General features: G+C 42.2%; 1 long non-coding RNA gene across 3 annotated transcripts; it reads left to right on the top strand.

The window, feature by feature from the left end:
- The first annotated feature begins 1,241 nt into the window (after positions 1 to 1,241).
- On the top strand, positions 1,242 to 19,417 carry LOC128324483 (uncharacterized). 3 transcript variants are annotated; one of them, XR_008306891.1, is made up of 5 exons: positions 1,281 to 1,329; positions 1,606 to 1,751; positions 12,567 to 12,694; positions 14,885 to 15,061; positions 17,614 to 19,417. It is a non-coding gene; the product is annotated as an uncharacterized LOC128324483 (long non-coding RNA). The 3 variants fall into 3 exon arrangements; XR_008306890.1 differs by having other exon boundaries at positions 1,242 to 1,751; XR_008306892.1 differs by lacking the exon at positions 1,606 to 1,751 and having other exon boundaries at positions 1,245 to 1,329.
- Positions 19,418 to 19,750: the final 333 nt, after the last annotated feature.

Genomic DNA, 19,750 nt, shown 5'->3' with positions numbered 1-19,750 from the left:
CTTTAAGAATTCCAACACTGAAGTTATTCAGGAGATTTTCCTATCCCATTTTTCTCCCACAATATTGAGCCACTAAAATATCCTGATTTTAATAATCAGTAATCACTGGGAGTTTAATGCTGATTCTGATAGATTGCAGACCAATCTGGGAGGGTTGGCCACCCAGTCTCCACCCTAATAGTAATTGTTGGAGAAAACACCACCTGTTGGTCTGGAAATCAGCTACTCCTCCAGAATGAGTGATTTCAGAAAGAGTCTTAGGAAGGGGTCCCATGCTTCTCAGTAGTGCAAACTAGAGCTGCAGAAGGATGCTAATTGCTCTCTCAAGAAGTTTCTGTTTCTTCTTTTGAATGTCTGTTCTTAGCCCCACAGCAGCTCTATTTCGAATAGTCTTTCAAGAGCCCGTAGGATCCAGTTCCACACAGCAGCTAAACCTTAGCCCTTGGAGATTTTTTAACAAGAACAATAATTATAATTAAGTTCAAGGCTAAGATGTGGTATTACACAGTGCAGTCTGCTGATTGTTCTACAATGCACATATAGTGGGCTCAACCCTTCTATGGGCCCTGGTGAGACAGTCATCTCAGGTGGCAGATTGGAAGAGGTGGCAGTGGGGACACCCCTGGGGTGCCTCCACTGCTGCATCTGCTTCAGCTGTTGCCTCAGTGAATCTTTGCCACTGCTCAGGCTTATCCCTCATTGGCTTCTAATTGCTCCACTCGCCTTGTCTGTAGGGGGCAGGAAATGGAGCAACAGGAACTTTCCTATTGCTCCATTTCCTGTTCCCTGCAGGCAAGGAGAATGGGGAAGTTAGTGTTGGGAATTCTCTCTGGTAAGAGATACCTTCTATTACAGCAGAGTGCAGAGAGGCAAAACACAGCAGAGTCTGCCCAGGCATGCGTGTATGCTAAGAGCCAAAAGAAACTTAGAGCCAGTTCATAGTTTCAACTCAATATGACGTATCTTTATTGGAGAACTCCATTCTAGAAAGGAAAGTGGAGAGATAGAATCTCTAATCTAGCTAGCTAGCTGGATGCAGAGAGATGCTGTCTGCATCTCTGCACACATGGTGCAGAGAGAAAGGCGAGTGTGTGTGCTAGGGAGAAGAAGAAGAAAGGCAGGCAGGCAGGAAGTCCCTGAGAGTAGCAATCTACAGATCAAAGGGATAGTGTCAGAGCAGTAGAGAGGAGGAATGACCAATGTCTTGACCCCTCTAGCCCTCTGACTCACTAGTCTTTCCCCCTCTGTCACTGAGGCATGAGGCAGCGCAGAGTCCTTCACTTCCAACAGTTAGAAGCCAGTGAAGGGTCTGAGTGGCAGTTGCTTCAGGTAAGGAGGGGGTGGAGAGAAGAGGTCAGGGTTTGATTTAGGCACACAGAGAGAAGTTATTCCTTGATGCACTTCACATACTGAGTAGATAAGGGGTTGATGGGTGATGGGATGGCAGGAAAATGGGAAAGGTCAGTGTTTGTGTTGGGGCAGCGGGAGAAGTTACTCCTCAGCACTGCTTTGTCAGCTGTAGAGAAAAGAAAGGTTGGTGGGGCTTTTGGAAATATCACTGCTAAGAGGACCAGAGGAAGTCAGTGACTTGGTCATCTGCCTCAGGCACCAGCTGGACTTGGACTAAGCCTGCTGTAGACACTGGAGCTCTGCACATCTTCAAATGAACACACAGAGGCTGGGATTGGAGCTAGCCAACACAATCACACTCCCCACACCATTCATGTTAATTTGAATGTCTATAAATTGCAGTAAGTGATATTTAATCTGTAATATTTGTAATATTTTGTCAAACTGCATTTATTTACATGTTTTTGCCATCATACTAGCTGATAATCCATTATGTAGAAAGAATAATCACATGGAAAGTATATGTAGCATTTTTCAAATATTTTTGAAACAACTACTGTTATTGTCTTCAAGATGTCTAAGATAAGAGATTGACTAGGCCTGCTGCCACTTTCATTAAATCCAGCCTCATTTAAAAAAGACTGTCAAATGACTTCTTTCTAAATGTAAATTTTTCCTATACTTCAAGACCTCATCTCCCTCCTCGATTTCCTGACACCGTCTTTCACTCTGTCTCTCTCTCCCTCTCCGTGTGTGTGTGTATCTGTGTACGTGTTAATGTTTGTATGTGATGTATAGGAAATGGGAGTGGAGGCATCCTGTTTAATTGTTTTCAGTTTTCTGAGCAGTATGTAATTATGGCTAGAAAAGAAGAAAGTGGTCCTCTGATAGCACATCATTGCTTTATCTCCTGGGATGACTGATGAATGTAATAACCTTTTTCTGAGGGTAGAGGATCATCATACAGCCATACCTATATGATGAATAATATTAGATTATTAGCATTTGAGTGCTTTATTGTATGAGTTAGACCTGCCAGTTTTATGTTAGTATTTATATTACATTGTGGCTCACTCAAAATTCATTTATCACTTCTTCAAAGAAGCTCAAGGTGGCATATATGTGGCTATTCATTTTATGTAGACTTAGGTTCAAATCCTGAATTGCCTGCTCATATTTTTTTGGATCATCTAGGTGTCAAACATTAGACCTGGGCACTTTCCAGATTAGACCCGTCATTTGTGGACAATATGATCCTAACTCTTGCAAATTCTGGATGTTCAGCTAAATATATTGAAGAGTTACAATATTTTGCGGAGGTATCAAGATTTTCAAAAATCTCAATTGATGTTTTTTCATATTCCTCCTATAGTTCAGAAAGAGGTATCTAATATATTGAGAATACCGGTGGTCTATCATTCTTCGATACCTAGGTATCAATGTTACTAAAAATGTCAATAAATTATTTAATAATAATTTTATCCCAGTCTGGAAAAAATTAAGTAAAGAGTTGAAATGTGTGTGTGTGGGGGGGGCATATTAATATATTAGGACAGATTGCAGCTGTTAAAATGATTGTTCTTTCAAGATTTAATTTTTTGCTTAAATCTCTCCCAGTGGAAATTAATGATAGAATATTATCACTATGGCTTAAGAAAATTGAACATTTTTGTTTTAGCTCTAAAAAACTGGATTAATAGGAAGATTGTATATAGACCACAGAAGAAGGGAGGATGGGGGATTCCAAATTTAGGACTATATTATCAAGCTGCACACCTTGGACATATGATTTCATTTATACTAGAAGACTCAACTAAACACTGGGTCCAAACAGAGAATATACAAGAGGCAGACAGTTTTTTAATACAAGTTCTTTTTTGTTCAATTTTTTCCCCAAAGATAGCCAGGATTAACCATTTATTTACTAAAGCCATGTTCCAGATATGGAAGAAAAGATATAAAGAGTTGATGGGGACTATTTCACCATTAACACCTTTAAAGACTTATTTTGACCCAGGTAATAAATATGTTTTAATTCAGCTGGATTTATTGAGGAAATATTGGGACAAACAAAACACCATCTCATGCTTAAAGAACAAGGTCCTGATGCACCAAGAGTGGGGAAGAACTTGCATGCTCACTTGCATTCACTTTTTTATCATGTGGGGCTGAGCCAGTGGACAAAGTATTGTCAGGACCAACCCATACAAACAATACTGTCTGCCAGCCTAGCCCTGAATTTGTGATTAGGGACAGTTTAAATGTTCCACTCCCTTATATGTGAAACGATGCCTGGAGGGAATAGGATAGGTAATTGCTTGTAGTCACATTCGCGACTCGTAGTCACATTCGAACCAGTTAGTGGGGTCAGCAGACAGTGCAACCTGTCTAATATTGACCTAATATAAGAAATGGCCAATACTAGGGGTGTGCATGGAACCGGCTGGCCCAGTTCAGTTCTGCATCCCCTAGAAACCACCACCCCTGGTCCGGTTCGGCCGGGGGGGGGGGGTGTTCATTAATTTTTTTTCACTTTTTTCCCCTCCGTTCATTGGAGTGGCGGGGCAGTCCACAGAGGTTCACCCTCCCCCCCACCAGCCTTAAAAATGCCCCCTCCGGCCTGTTCGGTCCATGTTTGGGGTCTGTTCGGGCCTCCGCATATCAACACGATGACCATTTTAGAAGCTGCTGCACATGTGCAAATGGCTTCTGCCAGGCCTGCCATGGGCCAGGGCCTTGCAGAGGCCATTTGCGCATGCACAGCAGCCATTTATTTTTCAAAAAAACACAAAAATGGCCACTGCACATGTGCAAATGGCTTCTTCAAAGCCCTGGCCCATGCCAGGTCTTGCAGAGGCCATTTGCGCATGTGTGGTGGCTTTCAAAATGGCTACCATGCTGATATACGGAGACCCAAACAGGCCCCCAAACCAGCCTGAACAGGCCGGAGGGGGGCATTTTGAAGGCTGGGGGGGAGGAGGAACCTCCGTGGACCCCCCCACTGCCCCAACAAACTCCCCCAGAGGGGAGAAAGGTTTAAAAAAATGTTTTTAAAAATTGTGAACTGGTGTGGGGGTTCTGTCCAGGTCTGGATGGAACCAGGGGGGATTTCGGTTCAACACAGAACCATCGAACCCCCGAACCAGTTCACACATCCCTAGCCAATACAATTAATAACTGGAGTCCATTAAAGTAGGTACTGGATAATCTCATTTTCTGAGTTGAGAGCCGTTGGGCAAGGGCATCTTCAGACGTCTAATTTGTTAGTCCCTTCTTACTAGCTAACTATTGAGCTGCTGCAGTTTGGTGAGCTCTCTCTTTCCCTCTTCAACCTCATAGCCCTGACACTGAATGGCCCTCTCTCATTCTTCTCAGTCTCCTCTCATTTTTTTGCCTTTAATATTCACTTTAAAAACGTCATCTCCTCAAACTCTTCTCTTCTCAGATTCCTCCACAGATTTCTGAGACAGAAGAGCTGCAGTGGTTATTACCTGTGATCACTCCCAGCACACATTTTCTCACCACTGTTTTCTTAATCCATCCCTTCCACAATGTTCCAGGAGCATCATTCTTTTTGTCCACAGAGACTTAAGGAGAAACATTCTTGGACCATATGACTAATATATATCAGAAAAATAATATCTAATATCTAACACCATTGTATGTCTATACTTTATACAAACAATATTGCAAAGTGCATGCAGTACCGTGTCCCCTAGTTTTTTGTGGGGGTTTTTTGTTTTGCTTTTTGTTCTATGGTGGCAGTGTCACCACCAATGTGTGTGGTTTACAGGATCAGTGAAAAGAGCTTTAAGTCTTCTTGATGCTTCGACATGGCAGATTCCATACCTCACGACTGTGTGACTGTTATTCCATTATCCTTCATGAAATAGCATTGACATAAAAGACTGGAACTGATAAAAGGAGTTATCCAAGGTGGCAACATTACTATGCTGCCATAACAAATCACCTACATTGGCAGGAATTTCTCTCTTCTTTAATATGCAGTTTGTTCCACTTCACAATAAGTGATCAGTAGCACGAACACAGTTGCCTGTATTACTACTGATAACTCCCTGTCCTTGCCACATAAAGGATTAAATACCCTCAATTTGATGATAAACAACCTATAAGAAAATATCTAACCAGATATTTGATATATTGGCACAGCTCTGAAAGTTTTGAAATAGGAATTTCTTACAACTGCTTAGAGATTACATTTAAATTCTTCCCTGATGTTTATATTTCATTACTGAATATTAAACTAAAAGTACTATAATTTAATCTTTGTGCATTTCCACCTTTCTTCTTCTATTGCTTTTAAGCTATTATCACAAGAAGCTTTTTTTAGGGAGTGACCGTGTTGCTTCTGTCTTTTGAATGTTCAAATACCTTTAAAAAATAAATAATAAATAAACTAGGATATCTACCTGACTCAGTATCCAAGGCAACAAATCTCTAGCTAATGATCCACTAGATTTCACTGTGGAGGTGGTTTATTGGTTTTATTAGTTTTACCAAGTGCTAAAGAAAGAGGCTTCAATTGAAATACCTCCTTAAACCTGTGTGCAATATAGACTGACAAAATTAGTGTAGGATGGCAAATTTGGTGAACATTTTTTAAAATGGAACATATTGTTTTAATTTTAAGCAAAGCAGAAACCTTTGACCCTTGCCTTGTCAGTTCATACATGGGTTTCAAGTCTGAGCTTCATTTCTAGAAGGTCACATTTGATAAATTAATTGCAGATACTGAGACAGAACAAAAGCTCTTCCATGACAAACTAAACTACTGAAGGTTGAGGGTAATGATAGCAATAGGGATGTGTGAAATGTTTCAAAATTGAAATGTTTTGACTCGAAATGGGCTGTTTTGAGTGTCTCAAGCTTGAAACAAAACGCCCTTTAAATAAAGGGCCTGTTTCAAGCTCAGAACAAAACAATAGCAAACATTTTGACATTTTGAGCACCATTTTTGAGGCATATTTTTCCTTTGCTGATTGGTTTATCACTGGCTTGGTTTATCACTGGCTTCCAATTGGCTTCTGATCCTATGGGGATTTTGGGAAAAGTTGGAAGAGCCATTTTTTGTGGGTTGGATGGTAGGTAGCATCCATCATGCCCTACCATGCAACACACTTTGGTGTCCCTAGGAGATATCCATGGGGAATAATGGGGTGTTTCATGTTTCCCCATTGTTCCCCATGGCCCAAACACTTGAAATGTTTCGAGGTTTGTTCTGTCAAAAAAGGGGGTCACCTGCTGTTTTGATGAAACCTTTTAGCCATCTGCATTTAGTTTGGTGCTCAAAACAAAATGCAAAATCCATTTCATGCACATCCCTAGATAGCAAGTACATTGGCCCACTCCCTGGTGACTACAAAGAGTGTTCTATGTGAACCACATATATACTCTCAGACTGGCACGGGACTTCTGTTATACACACTATTCTGGAAAAACCTTTTCCTTCACAATTTGCATAACACTATTTCCTAGGGATGTGCAGAACATTCTGGGATGAGCCATTTTGAGTACTCCATGCTCAAAACAGAACCCCCTTTAAAAAGGGAGCCTGTTTCAAACTCAGAACAGAACGATCTGGTCCGAAGCAGAATGTTCCGTTTTTGGAATCCAAAATGATGCTCTTCTAGCCTCCGTGCACATGCTATGGCCATGTGCAAGATCCATATTAGGGGTGTGCACAAAACCACCTGGCCCAGGTCAGTTCGAGTTCGAACCAAACCCAAACCACACCGGGACAGTTTGGTTCAGGGCCCCTTCAACCCCCCCCCCTTTGGTTCAGTTTGGAGGGGTGGGGTTGTTGAACAATTTGGGGGAAAATTTCTTTCTTTTTTTAACTTATCCCCTCTCGGGGGGCTTATCCAAGGTGGCAGGGGGTCCCCCTCCCCTGCCAGCCTTCCTTTTTGTAAAAATCACCCAGTTCAGGTGTCTTCAGCCCATTCCAGGCCTATTCTCTGGCATGGCAGCCATTTTGGAGGCGGCTGTACCTGCTCAAAGGGACCCTGCATGGCCTGGGTCTTCTTCAGGAGCTGGCATATCCTTCTTAAATGCCTGCTTGGAAGCAGTAATGAGCTGGATAAGGAGAATAAGCTGAGGCTGAATCCAGATAAGACAGAGGTACTTATTGTACGAGGTCGGAATTCCAGAAACGATTTTGATCTACCTGTAAATAAATAAATAGATGGAATCACATTTCCCCAAAAGGTACAGGTTCGCAGTTTGGGAGTGCTTCTGGATCCACATCTCTCCCTGGTTTCTCAGGTTGAAGCTGTGGCCAGAGGTGCTCTCTATCAATCTATCTATCTATCTATCTATCAATCCTTTATTACAGTCAGAGACAAGCATAAAATTTATACAGGTTAAAAATTACATGCTATGTGATGGTACATAACTTGAAAAATCTAAAATTAAAGATGATTGCAGTTTTAAAAGGCAAATTAAAATATGTATTAGTACACATCAACAAAAGGCTAAAACTAAGAATGACTGCAGTTTAAAAAGCAAAATAGATAGAATATACTCGTTAAAACTAAATAAGCTAAAAACTTAAAATTACTAAAGCTAAAAGAGATAAAATAATTATAATATAATGATACAGTTTCTATTATCGAAATGGCCCCCCCCAAATAAAAGGGGTGTATAAAATTGTAAAAGTCCAGATTTAAAATTATAAAAAGCAATAAAAAGAGGGGGGGAGGAAAACAATGAAATGTAGTAAAATACAATAAAATGCAGTACAATGCAATAAAACAATAAATATGGAATAAAACAATAAGTATGGAGGTTTCTATCCACTTCAGTTGATTCTCCAACAGCGTCCCTTTCTGGAGATCAGTGACCTCTTCTGTAATGCGCTCTACGTGGGGCTGCCTTTGTACATAGTCCGGAAACTTCAGTTGGTTCAGAATGCAGCAGCCAGGCTGGTCTCTGCGTCATCTCAGAGAGACCACATTACACCTCTGCTGATGGAGTTACACTGGCTGCCTATAGGTTTCCGGGCAAAATACAAAGTGCTAGTTATAAAGCCCTGAATGGCTTGGGTCCTGGGTATTTGAGAGAACGTCTCCTTCATTATGAGCCCACCGTCCATTACGGTTATCTGTGGAGGTCGTCTCCAGTTGCCACCAGTTCGTCTGGAGGACACACAGAGACCGGCCTTCTCGGTTGCTGCCCCGGGACTGTGGAATGCGCTCCCTATTGAGATATTATCCTCCCCACCTCTGACAAATTTTAAAAAATATTTTAAAACCCATCTTTTTACTCAGGCTTTTTCAGCTTCTGGATAATTTATAGGTTTTGATTTTGTAACTGATTTCTAAATTGTTAGTTTTTATTTGTTTTTATGTATTTTATATGGGTTTTCAACTGTTTTATATCATTGTGTACCGCCCAGACACACGAGTTCAGAACGGTATACAAGTGTGATGAATGAATGAATGAATGAATGAATGAATGAATGAATGAAATGACGCCCATGCATGCGCAGAGACAAAAAGAGCGCTATTTTGGAATCCAACATGGTGCTAGGAACATTCAGTTCAGAATGAACTGCAGATTTTGTATTCTGTTCTGAGCTTGGAACAGAATGCAAAATTCATTTGGTGCACACCCCTACTATTTCCCATCTATTTTGGTAAATAACCACTATGACACTAGCATGCTTTTGCTACATTTTTTTTTAACACTGTGCTGTCTTCCTTGTTATCTTATGTCACTACTTTGCTCATGTACTACACATAAGTGCTTTCTCCTCTTAGGTCTACAGTGAACTTTATTTTAACACACCTCACACATATATGTAAACTTGAACCATCTTCATTTATGGGCTCCATTCATGATGTTTTTGCTAAAAGGGATACTAAGAACAACAAGAATGTGCAGCAAATGCTGCAATTCCACCAATTGTTGATTCTAAATAAATAATCATCAACTCTCTTTATATACTATCGTTCTAACATGAGTGATATACTCAAGGTGATATACGTAAGTGTTCCCAGATGCCCTCCAATTCAGGCACTAACCAGACCTACTTAACTACAACAGATTTAATTACTCACTACCTTCTTCCTCCCTCCAGTCTTGCTGTTCCGCATAGTTCTGGGATTCCACAGAGTCTGCAACATCCCATCAAAACAGTGGTCTGATAATGAGATGAAGATAATCTCAAACTGAGAAGTGAATGTTACCTTGAAGATCTTTGCTAATGTTTCTTACTTTCTACTTCGAGGGAGAAGAGAGGCATAAATTCTAAACTTACAATTCTAGGCACACTTATTTGAGACTAAGCCCCATTAAACACTAGGGGTTTACTTCGAAGAAACCATGCAAAGACTCAGGCTGTAAGTGTGGTGGAAGTATTCTTTGTTCTGAAAACAAATATATCAGAAAGAAGCAGATGTGTTTTCGTCAAACCCTTTCCACCACATTTTAGAATGCATGTCAGTCTTCATTTGTGTGTCATAAGAATTTTCTGAATGCCTGAGAAGATATTATATAATAGCTCTAGAATACCAAACTAGTTTTTGCACACTTCTAGTATTACAATATACCACATGGCGGGGGTGGGGGGTGGGTGGGCTTTTTTCTTGTGATAAAGAAATAAGAGCTGACCCAAAATGGAGTTGCACTTTTCATGAACATCTTTGCTCTCTGCAAAAAGTTAGTTCTCTCTTTTCATTTATGTTGTGTTTGAAAAGATAAAAAGCTTTCACAGCATGCCCTGCTCCCCTCTCCAACACCCAATTAGATGGTGGACCCCAACACCATTTAGACAACAACAGCACTCCATTCTCTTGTACCAGTCAGACAATGTTGTTCCCATGGAGGATGAGGGCACAGTGATGCAGGAAGCCTTGCCATCACTGAGGTAGCTATATTTGTTCACAACTAAGGGCAGAGTTCCATTCCTATTTGAATGGATGTTTCCAGAAGGTGGTGCTGGGGGACTGCTATTCTGCAATGTGGATACTCTGTTTTGGAGTCCCTCAGGGATCTGTGTGGTCCCCCATGCTTTCTAACATCTACATGACCCCACTGGGAGAGGTCATCCAGATGGGTTGAGTGGGGTGTCACCAATATGGAGATGACACTCAGCCAGGGGCATAGAGACTATGGAGCAAGGGAAGACAACCATTCCCCAGCTTCCAGGGTCTGGGGGGCCACCAAGGCACTCCCCCACCCTTGGCCAGGGCACACCTTGCCCCCTCCTGAACCCAGCTGGCAAACAAAGTGCTCGCCAGCTGGGAGTCTGAAGCATACCCCTCTTCTCCTCAGCCAGTGTTTCATTCACTGAAACACTGGCTGTGCTGGGGCAGGGGTGGGCGGAGCCCAGCCAGCCAGTGTTTCAATGAAACGCTGACCGGAGAGGATGGGAAAGGGTCCAAATGGACCGTCTGCTGGGCAGTGGCTCCACCCCCTGCATCTGACATCAGACACAGGGGGTAGGGCCAATGCTGAGGCCAGACTCCCTAAGCCCCTGCACTCAGCTCTGTCTCTCCTTTTCATCAAATGCAGGTGAGGCAGTGGTTGTCCTGAACTGTTGCCTGCACTCAGTAATGGTCTGGATGTGGGCCAGTAAACTGGCAACCAGTGCAGTCGACATAGCAATGGTGTATTATGTTCAGTCCAGACAAGACAGAGGTGCTGTTAACTGGTGGTTCATCTGTTCAGTTAGGTGAATTTCAACCAGCTCTAAGGGGTTTGCACTTCCCCTGAAAGAGCAGGTTCATAGTTAGGGATGCTCATTGATCTATCCATGTTTCAAGTGTCACATTCACTTGTGACAAGTGTCACAAGTGGCATGGAGCACCTTTTATCTGCTTTGGCTGATATACCAGCCATGACCATATCTGGACAAAGACAGATAGCTTGGCAGCAGTTATCCATGCACTGGTAACCTCCTGCCTGGATTACTGCATTGTGTTGTATGTGGGGCTACCTTTGAAGACTTTCTAAAAACTTCAGTTGGTGCAGAACAGAGGAGCAAGACTGCTCACTAGGACTGGCCAATTCAAACATATTACACCATTGCTATTCTGTCAACCGCACTGGTTGCTAGTGAGTTTCAAAGTGAGCTTTAAAGCCCTACAAGTATTGCCCTTTAAAGCCCTAAATGGCTCTGGACCAGTCTACCTAAAGCAGTGCCTTCTCCAATATGTTCCTGCTCATTCTCTACGAACATCTTCTCTGGGTACCTCCATTTACAGTGGTACAACAGGTGGCTACCAGGGAGAGAGGCTTTTTGGTAGTGCCTCATCACCACCTGTGAAATGCCTTGCCAAAGATCCCACCTGGTGACCTCTTTATATGCATTTAGGCACAAGGCTACACATTTCTTATTCCAGCAGGCATTTGGCTTATAACTCTGTGGTTTACTTTGGTTCCTGCTGGCTCTTTAATGGTTTTATCCGTCTTACTAGTGTTTTTTCATTTTGTGCGTTGTTGTTGTTTTTACTATTTCTAGGGTTTTTTTAATGCATTCTTGATTTGTATTATTGTTGAATGTTTGTTTTTCCTCTGATTGTATTTATTCATTCATTCATTCATTCATTCATTCATTCATTCATTCATTCAATTTCTATACTGCCCTTCCAAAAATGGTTCAGGGCACTTTACACAGAGAAATAACAAATAAATAAGATGGAACCCTGTCCCCAAAGGGCTCGCAATCTAAAAAGAAACATAAGATAGACACCAGCAACAGTCACTGGAGGTACTGTGCTGGGGGTGGATAGGGCCAGTTACTCTCCCCCTACTAAATAAAGAGAATCACCACATTAAAAGGTGCCTCTTTGCCAAGTTAAGCAGGGGTTGTAAACCACCCGGAGGGCATTAGTCAGTTGGACAGTACACAAATCTAATAAGTAAATAGGTAAACGAATACTGTAGCACATAGATGGGCTATGTGACATCCACGTTCCCAGGAAGAAGACAATTTTTAAAAAATGGCACCAAAGCAAGAGTTGATGAGAGCTCTGAATACATTGCAAACAGGCATGAACAGAGAGACTGAAGTAGGCAGAAAGGGGAAATGCCCAGAAAAAGTTCCTCTTTCACACCAAAAACATTACTTGCAAACATTCAGCACAGCCCTAGAATAAATACTTACTTGCATGGTATAGCTGGTTATCTTTTTCTGACAATGTTTCTGCTTCACACTAGAAGGAATATCTGTTCGTTTCTTTCTTTTTAAACAGATCACACGGGTATTGACATTAAAATGTTTCTGGGAGCATATGAATGCAGTTCAGACACTTCAAACAGTATGCCATCAATAAAGAGCCATGTGAAAGTTTTTGCAAAGAAAAAATGAATTGTTAACAAGGTATAGTGCTTTAAATAGTACCTATTATAATCATATCTTTGTCAAATGCAAACTCTTCCAGGCAACAGCAGAGGGGGGGAAATGACAGGCATAAATCTCTGCAGGGTTACATCTGATATGCCCTAGCTTCATGCTCACTATCACATCCTGAGAGGTTACCAAAGAATAATAAAGCAGAAACTTGGTAAGACAAGTTCTGAGAAACCAGAGAGGGCCAGAACAGCATTTCCTGTGCTTATAGATTTTTGCAACTTGCACCATACATCATTTATCCCATTAAGTCCAAGTCAATCACCCATGTTTTATGCCCAGTTGCTCTTCTCACCTTTAACCACCAAAATTATATACAAAAGGTGAACATTCTATAATGTTCCATACTTCTTTTGTATTAGAACAAAGGACTGAGAAGGATAAATTTTAGGGACGTGCAAAAAATTTCGGGCACAGATCGATCTGTGCCCGAAACGAGCAATTTCGGGTGATTCAGGGCCGAACCGAATCACCCCTGATGCCCCCCGATATTTTTCGGGGCCGAGCCGAATCACCCGAATTTCGGGGCTGAAAAATTCGGGTGATTTGGCTCATGACCGATTTTTTGGGAATTTTTGAGGTTTTAGTGACTTTGGGGCAGTTCGGGGGCATAGCATGGGATCTGGGGAAAAAGAGTGGAGTGGGGTGGTAGTGCCTAATGGGTGCAGGCTACCACCCCAATTTCAGGGGGATTGGGCAAAGGGCTGATTTTTGCAGAATTCTGAATTTTTCATGTCTTTGGGGCAGATTGGGGCAGAAAGTGGGGCCCGGGGCAGAAGAGTGGGGTGGGGTGGTAGTGCCCAATGGGTGGAGGCTACCACCCCAATTTCAGGGGGATTGGGCAGAGGGCTGATTTTTTGGGAATTTTTGAAGTTTTTGTGTCTTTGGGGCAGATTGGGGGCAGAAAGTGGATCTGCCCCAAAAGAGTGGGGTGGGCTGGTAGATAGTGCCTAATGGGTGGAGGCTACCACCCATCCCCAATTTCAGAGTGATTGGGCAGAGGGCTGAATTTTGGTGAATTTCTGAGGTTTTTCTTCATAAAGTGCAGTGTGCTAGATTGATCCATTCATCATATTCTTAGTACAGTGGTCCCTCGACTTACGAGCTACTCGACATCCGAAGTTTTCGACTTACGAACGACAAAAATGACCAGAAGTCGTTGCCGGTTTAGATGCAGCTTCCTCGACGTACGAATTTTTAGATGCGGTTTCCTCGACTTAGGAATGTTTCCAGACCTCCGTGGGTGCGCTTTTCGACTTACGAAAATTTCGACCTACGAACGTGCATTCGGAACGGATTAACTTCGTAAGTCGAGGGACCACTGTAAATGAGAGTGTGAAAAAGTGAAAGTGGGGTCATGAGAGTTGTTTAATTGAAAAAAATCTCATTTGCTATCATAGAATGAGAATTCACACCTCAGAAAATAAGGGAATAACATCCCTTCAGAAAAACTTCTGAGGGGACGGGTGAAATTGGGGACGGGTGGTAGCCTCCACCCATTAGGCACTATCTTAGCCCACCCCACTCTTTTGGGGCAGATCCACTTTCTGCCCCCAATCTGCCCCAAAGACACAAAAACTTCAAAAATTCCCAAAAAATCAGCCCTCTGCCCAATCCCCCTGAAATTGGGGTGGTAGCCTCCACCCAATAGGCACTACAACCCCACCCCACTATTCTGCCCCAGGCTCCACTTTCTGCCCCAATCTGCCCCAAAGACATGAAAACTTCAGAAATTCCGCAAAAATCAGCCTTTTGCCCAATCCCCCTGAAATTGGGGTGGTAGCCTGCACCCATTAGGAACTACCACCCCACCCTACTCTTTTTGCCCAGATCCCATGCTTTGCCCCCAAACTGCCCCAAAGTCACTAAAACTTCAAAAATTCCCCAAAGATCAGCCCTTTGCCCAATCCCCCTGAAATTGGGGTGGTAGCTTCCACCCATTGGGCACTACCACCCCATCCCAATATTTTGCCCCTGGGCCCCTTTTCCCCCCAAATTGATTCAGATTCGGATTAAATCCGAATCCGAACCGAATCAAGGGTGATTCGGGTGGCCCATATTCGGGCACAAAACAGAACAGGGGTGATTCGGTTCGGGTCCCGAACCGAATCACCAAAAATCCAAATTGCACACCCCTAATAAATTTATACTGTTCTACAGGGCTGTTGCTCCAGATAAAGCCTATCAGGTCTTCAATCAGCTGGGCTTCTAGAGAATTACAAGTGCCACATCTTGTATCTTGCAGCTGCTCGCAGAAGTGGGAGGTATGGATTCTAATTCTGCCTCCTCCACCATTCGTGCATCTAACAAAATTGTTATTTGCCAAGCTGCCAAAAAGTGAGTTTTGTCTTTGAAAGGCCTCAACCCAGCACCTCCTATTTCCCATTTCAGTGTTTCCCCCATGGAATCATCCTCTAGATATACAGAAAAGCAAGTAGCCCACTATTTCACCATGCATTCAGCTGCAACATGCATCAGTTCAGGGCCTATCCAGGTGGTAGTTTATTCCATCTTTTCTGCAGATTCCTACAGGTAATGTGGCTGGGTTTTCAGGTGACATTTATTCATTCATTCAACACATTTTTTTAAAGTTAATGTTTTTTGACATTTTGTATTTTACATACATCCTACATACATCTTTTCCCATGTCCCCACCATCCCTTCCCCCTGCCCTGCCCCGGAGCCCGACGTTCCCTCCCCTAGCCAGCCTTTGCAGGCTGCGCTGGCTGGGGGGAGGTTGAGAAAGAAAGGAGAGAAAGAGGGAAAGAGAAAGAGGGAGAGGGGGAGCAGAGAGGGAGGGAGGGAAGAAGATAAGAAAATTCACACCATTGCACCAATCAATCAGAAAGGGGGTGTTGTTGTTGTTGTTGTTCAAGAAAGTTCTCCCAGATTTCTGCACCAACATTCTGCAAATTATGCACTCATTCCTCACTCCTAGTAGGTGTGTGCATGGAAGCGGCTGGTCCAGTTCTGTTCGAGTCCAAACTGGACCCAGACTGGGCCAGTTCAGTACAGCACCCCCTCAAACCACCAGTTTAGTTTCGTCCAGGGGGTCCACTAGTTTGTTTGTTTGTGTTTTTTAAATTATTTTTCCCCTACACTTAGCCCCTCTGGGGGAGTTGTCCAAGGTGGCTGCGGTGGCGGGGGTTCCTGCGGAGGTTCGCCTCCCCGCCAGTGTCCCTTATTTAAGAAATCGGCCACTCTTTGGCCTTTCCCCTTCAGTGCAGTGGCCATTTTGGAGGCTGCTGCACCTGCGCAATGGGCCTCTGCGTGGCCTGGGTCTCCTGGCTACCAGTAAGCTTCTCCATAGCCATTTTTAGGCCCTCATTTCAGTCCCCACTCAGTTGGGATGTACCCCAGTACTGTGTTCAGATCCTTCTGTGCAAGGGATGAATCTATCACTAATTAAAATGCATAATAACCTTCCTCCAGAATCCATTCACTGTGGGACCATCCCAGAACATATGCACTAAGTTGGCGTAAGGATTATTGTATCTCCAGCAATTACTATTTGAGGCCATTTTTAATTGCTTAAGATGTAGATCTTAAGATGTAAGATTTTTAATTGCTTAAGATGTAGGGGCCCAATATGCCCTGAAAATAATCTTCCATAGGATATGGCACAATTAAATATCCATTGAGCTACATTTAACACTACCTAAAATATCTTGCCATTGCACTGGTAAGTCCCAGGTTCTATTTGTCCTAAGTATATCCAAGCCAGGGTCCCAGTCTCCATGCACGAAGGCATACAGAAATTTATTTAGATTTGAAAGAGGGGACATCTTAATAGCATGAACTAATATATCTGGAGTTGCTGGGGCTGTCAGGGTCCGAATTGAGTGGATATACTATGTTTCAATTGCATATACTGCCAGGCACTGAATGGGGGTAAGTAAAACTCCTCTTGTAGGGAAGTGAAGGCTTTGTAGCTATCCTCATTTATCAACTGTGATAGCCGGTTGATTCCTTCTTCCACCCAATGCTTCCATAAAATTGGCTGTTTACTTATCAATATATGCGGGTTTCCCAACAGTGTTATTTCCATGTGAGCGTAGGGGGTCGAAGTTTAGTTGTCTTGCCAGTTCGTTCCAGGCATGTTGGGCTGCGTGTATTATAGGAGATTGGTAATGTGGGTGTTTAAGTTATCTGGAGCCCAGTGCTTCCCAGTCTTCTAAAGGTTGCAGTTCTGCTAGCTCCACTTGTGCCCGTTCTGGCCTTTCCCCTTCTGTGCTAGGTTGCTTATGTTATTCAACATATTTTTATACCACCCCATACGCAAGTGTCTTGGCAGTTCACACAATCTAAAAAGACAACAATTAAAACATTAACACAATTAAAACAGTTTAAAATACAGATAAAAACTCTAAAACTTTAAACTTTAAAACTATAAACTAAAAGTCTGACTAAACAGATATGTTTTCAGGTGCTTCTTAAAAACATTCAGAGAAGGGGAGGCTGTAATTTTGTTAGGAAGTGTGTTCCAAAGTCCCAGTGCCAGGGCCTAGAAAAGGCCCTCTTTTCTACATATAGATTTTTGCAGATTGTTTGGTCACAATCAGCTGTACAACCCAAAATATTGTGGGCGGAGGAGCAGTATAGGCAGTTCATAGCCCAAACTGAGGAGATGTGATTATCTGCATGGGTGGTGATGTACAAAGCGGGTTGCCTCCCATGTACCTTGCATGCTGCCTAACTTCTGGAGCTAAGTGCATCTTTGTTCCTGGATGCATTCTCTTCCTATTTTGGCACTGCATGGTCATTTCTTTCTGTGATTAGATATTTTAAGTTGCATCTCACTTTTCCCTGTTTTAATTTTTTTAATTGCCTTTCTTTACATTATACTGTCTTCTACTATTTGCAAACTTACTGTTTTTGCCCCACTGTAGACCACCACTCTTCCTGATATTTGCAAGACATTGCTTCCCGCAGCAGCAGCAGCACCACCACCACCACCGGGAAGATCTCATATGAAGCCTGCCTGCCCGCCTGCCTTTCTCTTGCATAACAACATTCTTGCATTCTCCTTTCTCCCCCATCTTCCTCTATCTCTCTGTTGCTTTCAAGTGTTTGAATCAAGAGCAGCAGGAGAAACAATACTGCAGGCACTGGAGACTGAAAGTCACATCAAAACAATATTGTTTCCCTCTCACTGCTCCAAGATAAGCGAGATTTAAATAGCTTCAGAGGGCTTGAGCCCCCGGCAGTCATGCTCCAAGAAGAGTGAGGGTTGTCTCAATCCTGCTGTTTGGAGGCCTTAAGGGCACCACAGGATCTCATCCCACCCCAGCTCCACAACAGCCATTGCTGCAGTCTGGAGCTTACTCCCAGGGGAGTGTGCAAATGATTGCTTCCAAGGCATTAAAGGGAAAGGTTCCCTGAAAAGAAACCATCTCTAGAAGTGATTAAGAACTAAGCAACCATGTCCAGAGGAAAAGATACATCTAAATCCATACCAAATATTTGTTGCTTTTGTTCACTTTTGTCTTTTTGTTTGCTTGTTTGATTCCAAGCTCTCTCAGAGAAAGCTTGGCATAAGGGGGGCAGGGGAAGGCTGCGGAGGTGTGATAAACTGGAAAAGCATGACAACAGAATTTAGTTGATGATAATACCATAATTTATATTGAATACTAAAACCTACATTGTAAAGTTAGAAGATCAAACCACCATTAAATATTTACTGCTCTGATCTGGCTGCTTTTTTTAAAGGAAGGAATATATATATATTCCTCTGTGTGTGTATGTGTGCACACACACACACACACACACACGTTTATTTTCAAGATATGTAATGCCAATTTTTTAAAAAGCAGCCACATGGTGGTCTGAATATTTTATTTTATTTTATTTTATTTTATTTTATTTTATTTTTAAAGTTATTTTGGAGTAATAGTGCTGCAGGAAACGGCTTGACCCTTGCCATGCCATTATCCAGATCAAAGCCCCTCTCCCCTAAAATGCTATGATTCCCCCAGTGGAAAACATACCTTTATTGTGCCTCAATTTTATTTTATTTTAAATTATTTATTGCTAAGGTGTTAATAGCAGCTTTGGAGGGTGATGGAGATGTGGAAAATGTGACAGGGAAAGGGCTGTCTCCCAGCACCAGCAATCCAGTCAAAATTGGAGTTCCCCGACCCCTAGTTTTGTTAGCTTTTTTAGAAGTCAGGAGATCTGATCTTCTAGATCCAATGTGCTCAGCCTTTCTGCAAATAAAAATTATGCATTTTAAATGTTCCCTGAACTATTTGAAAAAGTAACATACTATGCATTAATTTCAGAACTTAGGAATGTGTTCAGTATTTTTAGATTATCCCTGAAAATGGGAAGTTTTCAGTGAAGTAGGTTGTTCTCATTCCTAATGCACTAATTATTGGGGAAACAGTTAAGCAGAAAAAGTGTTTTCTTCAAAACAAATAACTTAATTTCCCAAGTTGCAGCCCATTATGCCTATTTGTATTACTCACAAGACATTAAGTTTCACAATGAAACGTAACACATTGTGACTAATGCATCAACCTGACGCACTCATTTCTCAGTTGGGTCTCATTACTTGGTATGCCAGCCATTTTTAGCCCAAACTGTACCTCCACCCACATAGTCCTGTCATTATTTTGTTGTTTGTTATAATACATTTGTGACAATCTGAAGTAGAGGCTAAGAGCAAAAAATAAATCCTGATTTTGGATCAGACCACAGTGAGTATTATCTGTGAAGTCTTTTTAAGTTATTCTTTTTTAGTGACTGTTCTTGAACATTTCCTAAGATTTACAAATGTACTATTCCCTGTATTTTGATACAGCGAACTATATTAGGCCTAAGCAATAAGTAATACAATATCTGCCACTAAGAAGTTATGCAAGATTCTTTTAATGATAGATGTTCAACCAAGAGGAGATGAACAGATATTCAACCAAGAAAGAAGAATCTCATTACCTGTTCTGAAAATGTTTATTTCATCATATACCTGATGAAATAGTCTGAATAGTCCATTCTCTAGAGCAGGAGTATCCAACCTTGGGACCC

The sequence above is a fragment of the Hemicordylus capensis genome, chromosome 4, assembly GCF_027244095.1.
Source record: "Hemicordylus capensis ecotype Gifberg chromosome 4, rHemCap1.1.pri, whole genome shotgun sequence".
NCBI lineage: Eukaryota > Metazoa > Chordata > Lepidosauria > Squamata > Cordylidae > Hemicordylus > Hemicordylus capensis.
The sequence above is the reverse complement of the archived record's forward strand: the minus strand, read 5'-3'. Positions and strand labels throughout refer to the sequence as shown.